Here is a 7,495-nt window from a genome sequence, read left to right on the forward strand (position 1 = left end):
GTAAAAAGTGTGCTTTATCTCCCTAGACAGCGAAACAATCTAAAACAACAGCTCTGTTTTCTTTTGTGATAAGGATAGTATTAAGAAAAACGGCCACGGTGTTTACAAAACGGTACATTAATATAATTGGAACTTTACTATTTCTTCCTCTGTCCTTACTCCTTACTATTTATAATCTACTAAGTTAAATAGTTCTTTCATAGCCCACGGAGCTGGAGATTAAACGTAGCCATAGTAAACTTATAGATAGTATGCAGATGACGTCACTCAGGCCTTTGTTATTGTTTTTGCCATCTGCGTTTGTGAGTTGTTCTCACTAAACTGTATTAACCAGACTATAAAAGTTCATGGTTACACAGAGTTTTGTGTGTTGGTTCGTTATACTTCCGGATGGCAATGTTGTGAACTCCTTGGCCAAGCGCATTCTATCTATAGATAGTATGCGCTTGGCTAAGAAGCTAATAACATTGCCATGCGGAAGTATAACAGACCAACACACAAAACTGTGTGTAACATGCACTTTTATAGATAGAATGCGCTTGGCCAAGGAGTTCACAACATTGCCATCCGGAAGTATAACGGACCAACACACAAACTCTGTGTAACCATGAACGTTTATAGTCTGGTTAATACAGTTTAGTGAGAACAGCTCACAAACGCGGATGGCAAAAACAATAACAAAGGCCTGAGTGACGTCATCTGCATACTATCTATAGATAGAATGCGCTTGGCCAAGGAGTTCACAACATTGCCATCCGGAAGTATAACGGACCAACACACAAACTCTGTGTAACCATGAACTTTTATAGTCTGGTTAATACAGTTTAGTGAGAACAACTCACAAACGCGGATGGCAAAAACAATAACAAAGGCCTGAGTGACGTCATCTGCATACTATCTATAGTCAAGTGAATACAGTTTAGTGAGAATTACTCACAAACGCGGATGGCAAAAAAACAATAACAAAGTCCTGAGTGACGTCATCTTCGAACTATCTATAGAGCAGTAAAGTTAGGTGCCCCAAACGTAAACAATAACAAGTTGCTAGTGATTTCCGTTAGGGACCGGAATAATTTACGCACAATATAGGTCTCCCAATTTTGTAGTTTGAATTGTAGGCAATACACTTTCAGTATTGAAAATATGTTTACATAAAATCTAACAGTTGCAGAAATAATAATATAAGGCTAAATTATTATGAAAATCAGGCTCCGAATAATTCTCGTTTTGTTCACACCAGCGCAATAATTTGCTTTGGTCTAAAAATAGATAGACTGTAACTTTTGATAAATTTTAGAAAATTTTACCTTTTGTTCCATAAAATATCCATATCTAGACATTATTTGATGCATGATCGAGTATTTATGAATATGTGTTTCTTTTGCCACCTAACAGCCAAATTTTAAAGGTTATTTTTTTCTATTATTTACATTGGAACGTGAGCTGTCAAGACAGGAACATGTGGTTTGCCACGTACTTCTCGACCTTTGTTTACGTTTGGGGCACCTAACTTTACTGCTCTATAGCCTGACCGTAGCCATCTTTAACTTATAACCTGACACTATCCAAAAACTGACGTCAAAATGCCAGTCTTTGGCCACAAAAGAAAACAAATCGTGAGTTATATTCACTAGATAGAATGCGCTTGGCCAAGGAGTTCACAACCTTGCCATCCGGAAGTGTAACGGACCAACACACAAACTCTGTGTAACCATGAACTTTTATAGTCTGGTTAATACAGTTTAGTGAGAACAACTCACAAACGCGGATGGCAAAAAAATAACAAAGGCCTGAGTGACGTCATCTGCATACTATCTATAGTTCAACCAATGAAATAACTTGTTTCCATGAGCTCTACTAACGACAACTCACTAGACGGTGCAAAAAAACCAAATAATGACGTCAAACTGCCTGTCCTTTTGGATTTCAGTGTCAGGTTAATACAGTTCAGTGGGCATTTCTCATAAACGCGGATGGCAAAAAAACAATAACAAAGACCTGAGTGACGTCATCTTCGAACTATCTATAACATAACGATGGCTACGGCCTGACACTGACCATAAAAACACGTCAAAATACAATCCATGGTCGCAAAAGAAAATAAATCGTGAGTAGTTTTCAATAGATAGAATGAAAATGACGTCACTCACTAAATTGTATTAATCAGACTATATCCATTCAACGTTACACATCGTCGTATGTGTTGGTCCGTTATATTTCCGGATGGCATGTTGTGAGTTTCTTAGCAAAGCGCACACTCTCTATAGATAGTATGCGCTTGGCTAAGAAGCTCATAACATTGCCATCCAGAAGTATAACGTACCAACACACACAACTATGTGTAACCATGAATTTTATAGTCTGGTTAATACACATTAGTGAGAATTACTCATAAATGTGGATGGTAAAAAGCAACAACAAAGACCTGAGTAACGTCAACTTCATACTATCTATAGGTAGAACGAAGATGACGTTACTCGGGTCTTTGTTACTGTTTTTTTTTTTTTTTTTTAGTTTTTTTTTTTTTTTTGCCATCCGCGTTTATGAGGAATTCTCACTTGACTTTATTTTCCAGATCATAAAAGTTCATGGTTACACAATGTTTTGTGTGTTGGTCCGGATGGCAATGTTGTGAGCTTCTAAGCCAAGCGCATACTATCTAGACAGACACACCTTATCGCCTTCTGGTTGTTCACACTTACACACCAACACACGTATCGTGTTTAACTTGATTAACAAAATGACACAGCAAACATGCCCGAGTAAACCATATGGCAATTTTTTTGGTCATAATGAAAGGAAATGGAAAAAAAAAATGTTTTGTCAGCACGTAACAAATGGAAACAACAAACACATGTGCAATGTGAAGTTTTGAATAATAATAATAGTATAGAGATGTTGTGAGTATTTAGTAAAGGATAGATAGTAGGTGGTAAGAGTATAATGATCAGAGTATAGTAGTATGTAAGTTTAGTAGTTGTTATAAATTAGTGAGATAGTATAAATGTATGGTAAAAGTAGTAGTAGTAAGTAGTATGTAGTAGTAGTAAGTAAGATAGTATGTAGTTGTTAGTAGTATGTAGTGAGTTTAGTGAGAATAGATAGTATTGTAGTATAGTCATAGTAATGTTGTAGTAGTAGTGGAGATGTTGTGTAGTTTAAGATAGTAGTAGTAGTATCTAGTAAGACAACTATGTTGTTGTACATGTAGTAAGTATGTAGTAATTGTTACATGAGTAGTGAGTAGTAGTATTTGGTCATAAGTAAAAGGAATAAGTTTGTCAGAGTAAATGAAAAACAAGTGAAGTAAGTTTGTAGTATAGTAGTAGTAGTAGTAGTAGTAGTAGTAGTAGTAGTAGTAGTAGTAGTAGTAGTAGTAGTAGTAGTAGTAGTAGTAGTAGTAGTAGTAGTAGTAGTCATCATCATATCTTGTCGCGCCAGTGAGTCAGCCAGTCCCGGGCAGTCTGGTTGCATTCCCTCAGGTCAGCATTGGTGCAGTGAGGTCCCAGCGAGCATTCGGACAGGATGTGGTCCATGGTCTGTCTGGGGTGACCGCATGGGCATTCAGTGCCCGGTGAGATTTTCCATTTAAAGAGGTTGGTGGCGGTGTTTCCCACCTTTGCTCTAGCTCTGTTCAACGCCACCCATTCTTTTCTCTTGAGGTCTGTGCCTGCTGGGAGCTTTTCTGTTGGGGGCTGGAGGGCATCGTTTGCTGTCTTGTCCCATTCTACCCATTTGTCCAGGCGGAAGAATGCTGAGTGGTCTGGGTCAAGGCTCTCTACTGTGAGGAAGCTTTTTCTTGATTTGAGCCTGCTTTTGGGGCAATTGTGGTCATGAAGGGGGTGTCTCTGGTCCATTTCCTGTTTGTATTTTTGTATTTGGGCATGAGTTTCCCTCCGGATGTGTGGTGGGGCTATTCCTGCTGCACGGTAGACCAGTGGTAATGGTGTTGCTTTCAGCTGGCCCGTTATGATCCGGCAGGCGTTGTTGAGCTCGGGGTCTAGCTTGGAGGCATGGCATGATCGGGCCCATACAGCTGAGCAGTAATCCGCAGTTTAGTAGCTGAGGGCCAATGCTGTGGTCCTTAGAGTTTTAGGGTCAGTTCCCCAGTTCATGTTTGCCAGCTTTCCAAGGAGGGCATTACGCGTGGACACTTTTGCCTTGGTTTTTCTCACGTGTTCTCTGAAGGACAGAGTTCGATCAAGCGTCACTCCGAGGTACACTGGGTGGTAGTTGTACTCTAATGTCTGGCCATTCCACTTGATGTTAAGTTTTTTGTGGGCTTGGTGGTTGTTGAGGTGAAATGCACACACTTGTGTTTTCCCTGGGTTGGCGTTCATCGAGTTTTTACTGTAGTACTTTGTAAGGGTGTCTAGGGCATTTGTCAGTCTGCTCTCGATTGGTTGGAAGGACACATCCTGTGTTGCGAGGCATAGGTCATCAGCATATATGAATCGGCGGATATTTGGGAACTCAGGCTGATCATTTGTATATATGTTGAAAAGTGTTGGAGCCAGCACTGATCCTTGGGGAAGACCATTCTTCTGGGTGCGCCACCTGCTCTTCCGGCCATCCATTTCAACAAAGAAGCGCCTGTTTTCGAGAAGTGACTGGATAATATTTACAATTTTCTTATTCTTTATCATTTTAGCCACTTTGAGGAGTAGGATCTTGTGATTCACTGTGTCATAGGCTGCAGTGAGGTCGACGAAGACTGTGCCAGTGACCTGTTTTGTCTCAAACCCATCTTCTATGAATTGTGTAAGGTTAAGAAGTTGACCACATGTTGACCGTCCTGGTCGGAATCCAGCCTGGTCTGGAGACAGTTGTTCGTCTAGACTGGGTGACATGCGGGACATAACCATTCGCTCAAATAGCTTCTATGCAATGCACAGGAGGGAGATCGGGCGATAGCTTTTCTTGGATTTTGGATCTTTCCCCGGTTTCAGTAGGGCGACTACTCTTGCTTTCCTCCATGCACTTGGCAGCCTGTTTGTCCTTGCGCATACATTGAAGAGGTCCAATAGCCAGGATAGGGTAGTAGTAGTAGTAGTAGTAGTAGTAGTAGTAGTAGTAGTAGTAGTAGTAGTAGTAGTAGTAGTAGTAGTAGTAGTAGTAGTAGTAGTAGTAGTAGTTGTTGTAGTAGTAGTAATAATAATAAGAAGAAGAAGAAGAAGAAGAAGAAGAAGAAGAAGAAGAAGAAGAAGAAGAAGAAGAAGAAGAAGAAGAATTTTGGCTACAAAAGAAAACAAAATCGCGAGTTGTATTAATCAATTCAACCAATGGTATCACTTGTTCCTTTAACCAACGGCCTCGTACTCATTTTACACCGGAGTACGGTGAAAGAATAAGAGTAAAGATCCTTTTTCCAAAGACTCAACTATGCGCTTAGAGAGGCTCGAACCCAGGACCTTCCGATCCGAAAAAGAGTGTCTTGTCACAAGACAACATAACCGCACTATTAGAGATGAAATTAGAAATTAAGGGTGAAGCATTACCTCAACATTTAATTACCGTTTTGGGACGAACGGTCACATGCCAGTACTATCGTTGACGGCGGAACAATGATTATCATTTTTATCATCATCATCATCTTCATAATCATCATCATCATCATCATCATCATCATCATCATCATCATCATCATCATCATCTTCTTCATCATCATAATCATCATCATCATCATCATCATCATCATCATCATCATCATCTTCATCATCATCATCATCTTCTTCATCATCATCATCATCATTTCATCATCATCATCATCATCATCATCATCATCATCATCATCTTCATCATCATCATCATCATCATCATCATTATCATCATCATCATCTTCTTCATCATCATCATCATCATCATCATCATCTTCATCATCATCAGGGGCCATGGTGGCTCAGCGGTACGGTCTTTGTTTCGTATCTGAAAGGTACCGAGTTCGATCAACCGCCGCAGCGCTGTGTGGTCTTGAGCAAGTCACCTCTCCCTAGCTCATTTTGCGGTGCTGCACTGCGGCTGGCGCCTTTGTTATACCAATATTCCTTTGGAATAGTCCCAAGAGACATATTTTCCCTATGAGATAAATAAAGGGAATTTTATTTATTTTTTATTATTTTATTATCATCAACAATACCTTCATACATCATCATCATCATCATCATCATCACCATCATCATCATCATCATCATCATCATCATCATCATCATCATCATCATCATCATCATCATCATCATCACCATCATCATTATCGTCAATTTCACCATTATCACCACTTCAGCCCTCCCAACCCCCCGCCAACAACCCTTTCACACCCCACGCCCACCCCCGCCCCCTCCCGCCCTTGTTGCCCACCACCCCCCTACAGCTGTCAATTCCCGCATTCCAGGCCCCGAGACCTCCGCCGTGCCTTCTGATATAAGACACCATCACGCCTGTCAGAGAATAAATAAAATCTATTTATAACAGATTGTGAAAACGTTTCTGAACGAGGCGTGGGTGGCATTTCAATATACATTAAATTTGTTACATTGTTACATGTTCATACCTATTAACATAAGTGCCTGCTCCACTCACTTTTCTGAATTAAAAAATTCACCCCAAATACCGGAGCATACTCAATGTCTCAATCGTTTCTATGTTACATGTTTGTGTTGAGAATATTATTGGCTATTAAGCTTAAATGATGACCAACTAACTTCGCGGTGTTTGTGTGTATGTGTTGAACCCGTGACCTCAAGTAGTCAGTGAGGTAAGGCTCTAATAAAAGACTAGGGTTAAAAGCGATCTTTTTTGGATCGTGGATAGATCATACGGTAGAGTAGAGTCACGCTCTCCCCGGCCAGGCGAAGTTGTCGTACCAGTAAGGTCGCGGGTTCGAGCCGACATCGGCGGTGCCGCGAAATTTTTATTCTCTATTGTCTTCTGCATACCTACTACCACTAGAAAAGTAAATTTACATCCAGATCGATGTGCACTTATTTGCAGGTCTGATAACCCAATTCCTTATGGGCTCATTGTTGTATAATATAATGGAAATCTCAAAAAAAAAAAATACGCAAAATATTGTCCATTACAACAATGTTAAACCAGGTCCATAAGTGGGTTCGGAAGTCAGATCTGCATATATGTGCACGTCGGAATAAGAGAATTAACTTTAGAGCAGTTGGAGGACTTAGAAAATAATACGGTGAAAACTAGGAACACGTATATGCAGGTCTGATATCCGATTGCAATTATGGGCCTGGCTTGATAGTGTTGTTATGGACAATATTATTTAGTGTTGGTTTGTGTGTAACTGGCTTCAACAGTCATGGCGTCACTTCCCTCTCATTTTTTTGTTGTTTGTTTGTTGGGTTTAATTTTGATTTGTTTTATTTGTGTTGTTCCGTGTGTCTCTATTATTTTTTTATTTTATTTTTTTTTTTGGGGGGGGGGGATGTTAAAATTTTATCGTTTTTTTGTTTGTTCGATTCTTTGTGTGTGTGTGTGTGTG

Source organism: Berghia stephanieae, chromosome 10, assembly GCF_034508935.2.
Source record: "Berghia stephanieae isolate SIO BIC M18660-M18661 chromosome 10, UCSD_Bste_1.3, whole genome shotgun sequence".
Lineage (NCBI taxonomy): Eukaryota > Metazoa > Mollusca > Gastropoda > Nudibranchia > Aeolidiidae > Berghia > Berghia stephanieae.